The 11865-nt window shown below is 44.1% G+C and overlaps 1 protein-coding gene across 2 annotated transcripts in view; it reads right to left on the bottom strand.

Annotated features, from left to right (window-relative positions):
* Positions 1 to 6037: 6037 nt before the first annotated feature.
* TRPC5 (transient receptor potential cation channel subfamily C member 5) overlaps positions 6038 to 11865 on the bottom strand; it is a 102699-nt gene continuing 96871 nt past the window's right edge. For both annotated transcript variants that reach the window (XR_010434141.1, XM_064670266.1), the window contains exon 12: positions 6038 to 7313. The gene's annotated coding sequence lies outside the window, so the exon portion shown is untranslated. The remainder of the gene's footprint in view (positions 7314 to 11865) is intronic.

Raw genomic sequence — 11865 nt, 5'->3', positions numbered from 1 at the left:
GAGTGGTCATTTATCACTGGCAGATAATGTTCCTGACAATTAGTTATCCCACAGCCTGGACCGAAGAAATGTGGTTATGTGAGGCTGCTCCAGCCCTCTATGAAATGGTAGCAAAAGCTTTCAGTGTGAGAGTGGAGTAATTCCTGGTAATTGCAATTTTTCCCCTTTAAACTTGTGGAATCTGCCTGATTTATAAACAGGCACAACGTAGTTGGCCCTCAAATAGCATTCTATTCCTGTCCAGGAAAGAGATGTTATCAGAGCTATGACAACTTCTCCAGCAGGTCCTGGTAAGTGACTATAAAGTGAGTATGAGAAACTGTCTGAAACCAGCAGAAACTGTAGCTGGTGGTGATTCTTACCCTCCTTTCTTGTCCTTGAAGCTCGTTCAGCCGGAGCCGCCGTCAGATGCAGTGTGAGAATAAGGAGTGTCAGGATGGGTTTCTGGCAGGGCATGGAGAGGAGCCTCAAGGGCCAGAAGAAACTCTGACTTTCTGTGAGATTGAAGGAGAGAATGATGCTGCTTTTCCTACCTTGCCAGTAAGTTATGAACAAAGGATATAAAAACGTGCAGCCCTGTCCTGGCTTAGCAAACACGGCCACAAGTGCAGGTTGTGTTGGCTCAGTGCCAGAGGCCCTGAAGAACAACCTTAACTTGCACATGAGCTCAACATTTCCATCTCTGAGCCTGATTCTGAAAGCTACGGCTGCCAGATCTTGTAGGGGATTTGAGTCTTCCAAATCCAAACACAGCCTGCCCTGGATAAGGAGATGAAGGGAGGAGCTTCAGACAGTGGCACAATTGCCATTTCACAAAACTTAAATCAACTTAAATGGGCCCATCCTGACTGTTTAAAATAAATTTTCCCTTGTGCATAGCTAAGTGGTGGTGAAAAGGGGATTCAGTGCAGAACTAGGAGGGGAAAGAATTATATTTCCTTCAGTATCCCTTTTAAGTAAAAAACGGGGGGAAAAGTGACTTCCTTACAGTTTTGTCTTGAATTCATGAAGCACTTTTGGAGTTGACACTGTTTCCATATAACTCCTGAGACTTTCCCCTCCTCCCTGCCCTTCCCTAAGATAATGTAACCCTTTAGTGGGAGGGTTGCAAGCTCAGCTTTTGGTTTGTCTCCTCTGATTTCTAATTGCTGTACATTTAACTTGGTAATTTAATGATGGCTTTTCAAGATGGAGCAGCCAGGTAAAAAGCCAAAGCATGATGAAAATTACCCCTGAATAGCTAATTTGAGTATGAGCTGCTATTTTTAAAGCAAAACATGCACACAAAATTATTTCTAGAGTAATTGGTGGCCTTTGTATTTCTGCCTCTAGAGGAGCACTTGACTTGCATGGACATTTTTTGAGAAGATATCACAGTATGCATTTTATGAACTTTAAAGCAGCACAGACTTAAGCACAGTGTCCATGCTGGAGTCTTGAAGTGTGTTTCCAGCTCAGTCACAGGTGTGCCATCTGTCATATCTCAAACAATTGCTGTCAAGCACTGAAGGGAATATCTTCCACTTTCAGGCTTTAGCTATGAATAATGCCTCCTTTCTTCCACTGTCACTGAGACAGCCTTGCTTTTTTCTACACAAATGGTTATCACATTAAAGTACTGGTGTTTTTATCTTCTGGTACTAGTTTATGTCTGAGAGTCAACTTTTTTCTTTTTTAAATTAGGAAAACTGACTGCTAATTTGGGTACAGAGTCCTGATTTTGGTATGGTTTTGCTTACCCATCTAAGACCTGGATTATTCACCATTAGCCAGGGCTATCATGGCCTTGTTGGCCACTTTAATGTAATTTTTATGGATATCAATTGATATGTCTTATTTATGGATTTGATATACAGTGTTGTCTCTGACTTGATGTATGTTTTTGCCGGGGCTGTTAAGCCTTAAAACCAACTTTTTTAACTAGCAAGTGTGGGCTGTGGGGAACAGTTAGCAGTGTGTCCTGGAGCTGGCTGATGACTGCTCTCCCTGAATCAGGAAATGCCACCTCTTTATTAACCACAAAAGAGCTTAGAAAGGTACAGAAATCAAGGTGAATGCCAGAGTGTTTTATTTCAATACTGTTTTCCAGAGTTGGGTTGCAATACAGTAGCTCTGCATCACTTAACTGAAACAGCTCCCAAAAAAGCTACAGTTCTACCTAAAACACAGCTCACCTGCTTGGTACTTCAGTCATTTCTTCAGCTAGAGCTTGCCAACTCTGGCTGCAGCATCCCTCTACTAACAGTCCTCCTAGTTTTAGGGTTGAGTGTTCCAGTGGCTCATCAGCCCTTTCAGAGTCTGTGAGATAATTCACATCAAAATGACACCAAGTTCGGGGGGTTGCTTTGAGAGGTGATTTTTTTTTTTGGGCGGGGTGGTGTTTGTCTGTGGGTCCCAAGATGCAGTATCAGGGTCTTTTTTTTTTTTTTTTTTGTGTGTGTGTGTGTGTGGAATCCAGTGTCAGCCTGGTCATCTTCCAAACCTGTTTAGTTTGGCATACATTTGATAGTTGCTGTTACAGTTTGGTAGCAGACCAATGTTCTGGGTTTTTCATGCCCAGCAGAATTGCTGTGAATCAGAGTATTGGGATATAATTTAAAGCCATAACCATATTTTACCTTTAATTAGAAGGATGAAAAAATCCATGAGTATTGATTTCTACTCAGAACGATCTTTTTCTTTCACATCTGTTTTTATATTTTTGTTTTCGTTCTTTATTGGGATTCTTGAAGCATGTTGTCTAATAATAAATGTTTAAAGCAAGGATTTGATCCTGGAAAGTGTTGGGTTTTTTTTTTCGTTTTTCTTTATTTTTTGTAGATGGCTTTTCAGCCTTGAAAAGGGAGACAGAAGAATCATGCAGCTAAATTTGCATTAGTCATACTTGCCACCTCCTTTATTTCACTGAGGGTTTTTATAGATGAAAGACAGGGGCTCAAATTAAATGAACACCTGAAGGCTGTGCAGTAAGGCTTCATGAACTGGCAGTGCCATGGACTGCTGTCCTTAGATGTGAGCACTTCTGGTTTCGTGGCTGTTAAAACCAGCCTTAGATCCAAGCCTTTTCCTTAGCAATGGGATGAGGAACATGGCCTTGAGCTGGGCCAGGGAGGGCTCAGGTTGGACATCAGGAGGAGTTTCTTCACAGAAGGGGTTGTTAAACATTGGCAGGGGCTGCCCAGGGAGGTTTGGAGTCCCCACCCCCAGAGGTGTCCCAGGAAGGCCTGGCTGTGGCACCCAGAGCTCTGGGCTGGGGGACAAGGGGGGCATCGGGCACAGCTTGGCCTCTGATCTTGGAGGTTTTTCCAACTTCAGTGATTCTGGGATTCTTCTGAATCTGCAGGATAAGAAAAGCAGTACTTATGCTTTGGGATGTGAGTTTCTTGTGGTTTTAAGTATTTCAGTATCTCTGAAGTGCTGCGAGTCTTGCTGCCCTCAGAAGGAGCAGACTGCAGTGGGACTGCATTCGCCTCTGTGACGCCAGACAGCAGAGTGCCAGTGTTGTCTCAACACCCCTCACCACACAGTTAGGTAAAAGCCTGATATTTTGGCAGAGGTGCTGATCTTGCACCAAAGGCCATGCCCAACCTGTGCCCCTTGCAGTCAGGCTGTGAGTGCTGCCTGCCTGTGTGTGCCCCACTGCTCCTGCCCTGCCCTGCACTCTGCAGCCAGAGCACCACCAGTCCTGCCTTAACAGCCACTGCATCACTGCTGTTGGGCAGCCTTTCTGATGTCTTTTGAATTGCAAAATCCATCTGTTATTGAAGATAATGATTATAAATACTGTAGAGACAGAGCACGCTGACTCTGCCTGCCAGCAGCATTTGCCCACTGGGTTATCGCTCGCTAGAGCTCGTGTGCTGTTTTCCCCTTGCTCACATAACCAAACCAATTTCTACAGCAAGTTGTTTTTCTAGCTCAGTTGGGCTTTTTTACACTCCCAGCTTCCATTCCTCTCTGCAGTGCTGCTGGCTACCTTTTTATTTTATAAAATTACACCATCAAAGGCTACATTATGTATGGAAGATATTCAACGTACAAATCCAGAGCCAGACTTCCGAGTAACTGCTTTTTTTCATGAGGAAAATAAAACTGTTGAACCAGGACTTCATAGCTTTGAAGTAAGATCAGAGATTAATTTTTGGAGGGCAGGCCTGTATCTAGGAGCTGCTACTCAAGACCAAGTCACTGCTGCTCACCAGATTTCCCAGGCAGCTGAGTGTGAGTTGCAGCACACAGGGAATGGCTCAGCCAGTGCGAGCCACAGGCTCAGAGCATGTACCAGGCACTGATTGCAGCCTGCTCCTCTCTGCAGGTGGGGTGATCTGCTGCCCAAGGAACAGATGCCTGAAGTGTGACAGGGTGGTTTTATGTGTTAGGCTCAGTTTATGGCAATACTTCTATTACAGATGGTAAATCTTGCCCTCCCTGGGGCAGGTGAACATTTTGCCACTAGCTTTGTAGTGCTGGGGTTTACCCCAGATAAGGGTGGCTGTGATAGCTGCTTGACTTGGTTGTACTAGAGAAAAAAAGGGTCTTCTAAGAGAAAGTGGAATACCCTCTAATGATGAAATTAATGGACCATCTAACTCCCTCTACCCCCTCCTTTATGTATTTTTCCTGTTCCCTACCCTCCCTATTTGCATTTTCCAATCAAATGTAAACCTGTGGGGTTTGACTCTTTTAAAACCAGTACTTTGTTAATATTTGTCGTAGCTGAAAGCAAAAAAAATGTTTATTTTGATGTTTGTGATCGTTCTGTGAATGTGTGATTTGTGTAACTTTTCAGGAAGTGCAAGTAGGAGGAGATGAAATACACTGCAAAGCTTCTTCATAGAATGGGTCAGGATGGCAGGGACCACAGTGGGTTATCTGGTCCCACCTCCCTGCTCAGGCAGGGTCACCCTAGAGCACATTGCACAGGATTGCATCCAGAGGGTTCTGGAATATCTCCAGTGAGAGAGACTCCCCAGCCTCTCTGGGCAATCTGTTCCAGTGCTCAGTCCCCCTGTCTCCCACATCCCGGGTCAGCTCTGGTGTTTTCTGCTGCAGAACATCTGTCTGCTCTGCAGGGACACACAGCAGGGGAAGTCATTGGCATGTGAAGTTCAGTCCCTGCTTCTGCTGTAGGAAGCACAATTGTGAATTCACAGTGCCTTAACTTTGAACTTCTGGGCTTTCTGATGCGAGGGGGAATGAGCCCACCTAACTTCAGAAAGTCCTTGTCTGTTTAAAAAAAAAAAGGGTAGCAGCCTTTAGTCTTTGTGTGGGTGTTTAAAATTCTGTAGCCACAGATCACTGTGGTGCTGGGTTCTGCTGCAGCTTTTGCCATGGGCAGTGTGTTAACATTTCTCTGTGTGTTAGCATTGACTCCCTTGTGCAGGAATCTTCTGCATTCCAAGGAAAGGGATATTGCCATTGTTTAACTTGAGGAAACTCTTGTTTCACTGGAGGCTTGACCAAAAGACTCTGGTGGTTGATGGAAACCTTTTGAAATGTATCTCCAGTGCTTCAATGAGATTTGCTTGGAGGACAGCTTTCCATAAGCAAATTATGTTAATACAGTTAGAAGTTGTTGCTTAATGACTCTCTTATGCTATTAGCTATATTGCAGTATATTCCAGTGTGGCCCATGGAGTTGTGCTGGTGTAAGGATATCTTCGGGGAGGAAATTAAAATGAAATTACACTTACTTAGACTTCTTTGTACAGGAGTAATTGCATTCAGGCAATGCACTTTATTTACCAACACTTGTAGTGGTTTGCTCTTTTCTGTTGTAGCCAGGATATAATTAATATTTTGGGCTTGTTTGGGGTTTTTTCCCCACCTAGGAGTTGTCTAGTTCTTGCCCATAAGCACTTGCTCAAATTTGGGTGACCAACTTCACAGGAGGTAAGCAGGACTGTGTCATGCCTTTTTTAATGAAAATACCAATAAAGTCTTTATAGAGAGCCCTTAAGTGCTCCTCTGCCCACTGAGAGCCCTTGAGAAGTCTGCGCTGCACACATTTTTAAAAAACTATAAAATGTCAGATCTGTTGCTGTTCATAAATGTTTATTATCAATAGGCAGCTGGAAATGTTACATCTTGAAAAGGTAGAAACACCTTGATTTTCAATAGGCTTACATTTTTGGGAAAAAATTAAATGCCTTTTTTTTTTTCCAGTTTACAGTTAAGCTAAAAATACACATAAAATAAATAATTTTATCTATTATGTACATTGTTTCATTTTGTACAGGTTATACGAGGGTATGACATGGATTCTGCACTACAGATGGAAGAGATGCAAGTAGAAAAGTACATAAAACTAAGCATTTGTTTTTGCTTTTTGCTCTTGCCCTTTTCTCCCCCTTTTCTCCAGAGGTGGCTATTACCACTTAACTGGCAAATGCTGAGGTTGCCACTCTGTCCTTACATACACAGATTCTTACATCTAATAGCTCTTTTGCCTGGAAAAAACTTTAGTTTTTGACCAAAACTAAAGAAGAAGGAGAGGAGGAAAAAAAAAAAGCCTCACCTTTTTTATCCAGTGGAGTAAAATGGCATTTTAAAATATGCTCCGCTGTGAAGCCGTTTCTGTGGTAGCTTTTTTTGAAATGAATATTTGATATTAAAATTTGATTTCTTAAAAAACCGTTCTTAGAGTCAGCCCGGTCTCCAGGGCTCACCAGATAGAAAATAGAGTGCTTAAGGATCTGCTACTGTCTTTTGCTCCTCAAAGATCCTTAGCCCTCTAGTTCCCAGACCCACCTCAGTAACACATTCAGGAGTTTTTTTAAATAACTGTACAATACCCAAAAAATGAGCTAGACCAAAAAGTGCCCCCTTGCTGCAAAGCAACTATTTATAGTCCAAAGGCATCTCGCTCTGTTGGCTGGAGGTGTCACAGTGTTCTGTTAGCTAACGTGCTGAAAGGCCAGCTCCTTAGGTCACAGTCCTAAGCACAGCATCTCTTCTGGCTTAGGAGTTACTGCTGAGATGGAAATGCTTTAAATGGGAGAGGGAAATTCAAAAATCCCCCAAATAACTAAAATCAGCCATGCTGGCAGAGGACATGGCAGGCAGGGGGAAGGGGCTGCACTGGTGCCTGTAGTTGAGTACTGATTGAGAAGGGTCTGTCAGATGGCCCTGCCTTGGCAGGAGGGTGGGACTGGGTGATCTCCAGAGGTGCCTTCCAACCCAAACCATTCTGTGGTTCTGTTTGCGAGGAAGGAACTGCAGGATCAGTCTGGCTGTTAAAATTGCAAGTGCTTTGAGCTCTGTTAGGAGGTTCTATTGCTGTTATGGCTGGGGGTTGGTTTTGCTTTGCACACCTTAAAAAAAAAAAAGAAAAAGAGCGGGTAAAAGTATTTCCGTGAAGCACAAAATACTATCAAATGTTTGGAAGATAAGGATCAAACAAAAAGCAGTTGGTCTGGGTGGAGGCAGTTCCGTGAATAGTACAGAAATTACTTGTTCGTAAAAATGGCCCGAAATGGGGAAAGAGTGTGAAAATGAAATTTAATCAAATTACAGATATTTAGGAAATATGCTGATGTGGCTAGCCCAGCGTGGTCCCCACCTCCTCCAGAAAAATCCAGTAAGGGAGGGACTTTATAGCTCTTTCAAGTTACACATTCACTGCAAACTGGGAACAGTTTGTTTTAGATGCTTCTCCAGTGAGTGGATTTATTATCCACTGTAGTCTCACTGATTCCAGTTAATTTTACCATTACATGAATTGGAGTGTCTGATGCTCCCAGCACACCTGGGAAGGTGTGACCAGCCATCTCACCTGCCTCAGCTGGGGGTACAGTACTGGAGGGCCCAGAGAGTCCCTCTTGGGAAGGAGAGGTCCTTGCAGTCCATCCACCCCAAAACCAGCTCCAGGGGGTTCTTAGTTAAGTAACAACTTTCATTAATTCTAGGCATCCCTGGTGGGGCAGATATTTTTGCTTATTTTTAGCCATTCTGTGTGTGGAATTGCAGCAGAGGTGGGAGGAGGTTCCTGTTTCTTTGGAGCTTAGCCTTTGAACCTGTGCAGAGCTTTCTCACAGACATGTCTGAGGGACAGGACGAGTTAACTTGTTGAAGGAGAACTCAACCAGGAGTTAAACCAAAACTGAACCTCTTCCTGATTAACTGAAATATGCTATTCTTTGGGATTTTGGCCTTTTGGAAAGAAAAGTAGCAATACCAAAGCAAAGGTGAGAAGTCCCCAGGGAAGCAGAACATACGCTCAGTGGTGTAAGAGCAGCTGGTGCCTGAAAACCCAGCAGTCAGATCCTTGCTTATGCCATTAGTAACTGTCCAGATATCTTTGCTTTGTAAGATATCTTAAACCATTAGTAATGTCCAGATAGCCAGTGCACATTACCTGCAACTCCTCATATTCCTGGAATGGAGCTTAGAATGCTCATAGTGCCCTTACTCTGCCAGTCAAATCTTGGAGCTCCTGCTGCTCAAACCTCACACCTTTATCCTGAGTAAGCACTGAAGAAAATAAATTGTACAGAGAAATCTGGGGGGAAAGGCCCTTTGTAGGGATGCAGGAGACATTCTCCTGCTGTCCAGGATGGTTCCTCCAGCAGCACTGTGTTGGCCACACTCTGCTACCTGAGGTCAGGGTCCAGGAGCTGCCTTTACCCTCTCTTGGGGCAGAACATGCAGCAGAGCCATCCTGCTCCAGTGACACCAGTCACACCCATGTGACTTGCTGCCCTTGCCAGAGATAGGTTGAAAAGTGATTACTATGGAGATGGTGATGTGGTGAAATTTTCCTATAGCCCTGTTCCAGTATCCTGGTGTGCACGTGCATCAGTGCTGGGCCTGTGGAACCTCCCCATGCTTAGAAGTCTGTTGCACCAACCAATTTTAACCTCCTTAGAAGGTAAGGGTTTATGTTTATATTTGTACATTATTATATTTATTTAAATATTTTTAATATTTACAGTGGCTGTTTCTGCTAAAAATCACGTTACATGGACTGTTGGAAAAAGGATGAAACACAAATACAGGAAGGTGACATTAAGGGTGAGACATAAATAACAGAAGCAAGGGTGTCAGAATTTAGGCTTCCAGGGTATGCTGTTCCTGCTCTCTGTCTACTGCAGAAGTCCCCTAAATTCCCTTCATGGGAAACCATGCTAGTTCCCTACATGGAAAACCATCCTAACGGACAGACAGTTAAATCCTAACCTGAATTAGTTGTAAGAAAATAAAAGTCCATACTACCACTACAAATATTAACTACTTGCTGTATATAGCGCCTTTAATCTGAAGATCTGAAAGTGCTTATAAATAATGAACTAACCCCCCCTGCGAGGTAGGTAAGTGTTATTATCCCTATTTTACAGATGGGGAAACTGAGGCGTTGGGGAGGCCGAGTGACTTGCCCAAGGTCACGGGTGAGTCGGGGGCAGAGCGGGGAGCAGAGCTCAGCTCCCCCTGCTCCCCCTGGCTCTGCCCACTGCCCCTGCTTCCTCTGCGGGGTCACAGGTACAGGTACAGAGTATTTACAGATCTGCCAGTGAGTGAGGGATGGACCAGTGCAGTCACCCAAATCATCTGCACAGATGTGCCAGTTAACGTCTTGTTCCTGAAGCGATTTATATGATCTCTCACCTGAGTACAAACATCTCACAATTCTACTTGGTATTCTTAACCCTGGATGCTATTTGTTAACTTTTTAATTGCTGATGATCCCCATCCCTGGAAATGTTCAAGGCCAGGTTGGATGGGGCTCAGAGCAACCTGGTCTAGTGAAAGGTGTCCATGCCCATGGCAGGGGCGTTGGAACAAGAAGAACTTTAAGGTCCCTTCCAACCCAAACAGCTCCATGATTCCGTGACCATTTGCAGGTGTGCTGCTTTAAAAAGCCAGTGAAAATGACACTGGGCTGGGAGGTGAGAAAAAATGCAACTTCAAGAGCAAGGAACCTAAGGAAGGGCAAGTGGTTGAGATCTCTATTATTCCTAATTCCAAATTCTTTGCATATATTTATGGATTAGTCTTGAAGCCCAGAGAATAAAGACCAAGTGTGTATCAGCTGTGTGTCTTGAACCCAAGCCAAGGAAAAGTTTAACTCCTCACAGGAGAAACTCGATGTCCCATTGGCTCCCACCCTGCTTCTTGCAGGGACAGCACAGTGGTTGCTCACTGAGAATAACTTGCACTAAAACGTGTTTTCTTTTTGAGCAGTTGAAAATGGAAGAATGCTGGTGAAATCTCAAATACCGTAACTGCAAGTGAATTAACCAAAACCGGGGTTGGTTTTTTCAATCAAATGTGTTTTGCAGAAGATACTTCAATTTCCCTCCCCTGAAGCTCCTGTTTTAGCAAAATAATAATTCATCAGCTGCTATGAAGTCTATTGCTACCACTGGGGATGCAAAGATGCAATCACAGAGAATTTTGCCTTTTGGGGGACCAATTTGACAGTTTGCAAACTCCTGGACACATGCATTAATCACAGCCAAATCAAATATTTGTGTTAAATTAAAGTCAGCTCAGACTCCCTCATAGCTGGGAGCAAGGAAGGATCTGAGTCATGAAACAAAGCCCCGGGGGAGCCCCAGCTGAGCAGCCATGTGATGTACCTTCCCCCTTTAGCACAGCATTACCAGGGGGTTTGCAGACAGTTTTATCCCTCCTGACACCTGCCCTTTCAGGCCACAGCAGGAGAACGTGACTCACAGTTTGCATGGAAGGGATTTTTACATTTTTGGGGGCAGCACTGCAGAGTTAATTACGTTTCGTTTCGTTGTCTGTACCTGTTAATGCAGTGCTGTGTTTAAATGACACAATATCATCATCACCAGTAGCAGTGTGCTTGTTCTTAAGACTTTCCACTGTCCAAGGACACAAACTCTTGTTTCTGGCACAGCCTCAAGCCCATTTGGTGTAATCTGCATAACTACTTGAATTGTTTTCATTCTTACTCCTTACACAGGAAATACCAAAAATTTTTGCTGGCCCCATGTCAAGTAGACTTCACAGATCTGCAGGGTGGTTAGGTGAGGCATCAAAGGATTCAAACCCTTTCCCTCATGCCCCTGCAGCAGCTCCTGCTAATGTTCATCTTTACAGAATGTGCTGGGTTTGGTTTATTGAACTGTGGGGCTTTAAGTGTGAGCTGCTCTATTAGTTTTGGTGGGTTCTCACTGCAGCTTTCCTGCACTGATGGATTTGCTTCTAAGAGACAGGAGTGCTGGATTTCCTCACAGAATGATCACCAAGCTGTTCCTGACCCTTGAATTTTGCAAGTCTCCTTGTGTAGCACAAATGTCACTTTGCTCAGCCTTCCATGAAGGAAGAGGAGATGCAGTTTTCAAAGACAACTCTAACCCTGCAATTAGCATGAAAGCCTGAAATCTGTTGATACAAAATGCCTTTCACTCTGCCTTTAGCTAACACATCTAGAGGCTTAAATATTTTGGCTTTTACACTGCCTGCTGTTAAAAAGACTGGGGTCATTTTGCTCTAGGAATACAGAAACATTTTTGAGTCTCTGCTCCTAGTTGCTGATTTTTCTTGACACCAGGGCTGTATTGTATTTTGAGGTCTGTGCTGGAAACTTCCATGAGTCCAGTGTGTTGGCACCTGCAGCTCTGCTTCAGGAACTGGCTGCATCAGTCACATTCCTGCCTGATTTCTGTGCTCAGTAAGGCCCATTACATGAAGCTGCACAGGTGCCCAAAGGAAAAACCCAACAAGGTGGTTTTCCTTCACAAAAGAAGGGAGCCAGGTTTAAAACCTGGGCAGAGTATCCAGCTGCAGGTGTCCCAGCACCCCTTACCCCTCTCCTCCCGACCCTCTGTGCTGCCACAAGAGCTGCTGGTGCCCCTTGCTGGTAAAATCTGACCCACTGCAATGGCAGGAGGAGAT

The sequence above is a fragment of the Pseudopipra pipra genome, chromosome 13 (genome assembly GCF_036250125.1).
Source record: "Pseudopipra pipra isolate bDixPip1 chromosome 13, bDixPip1.hap1, whole genome shotgun sequence".
NCBI lineage: Eukaryota > Metazoa > Chordata > Aves > Passeriformes > Pipridae > Pseudopipra > Pseudopipra pipra.
Note: the sequence above shows the minus strand (reverse complement) of the source record. Positions and strands in the feature narration are given on the sequence as shown.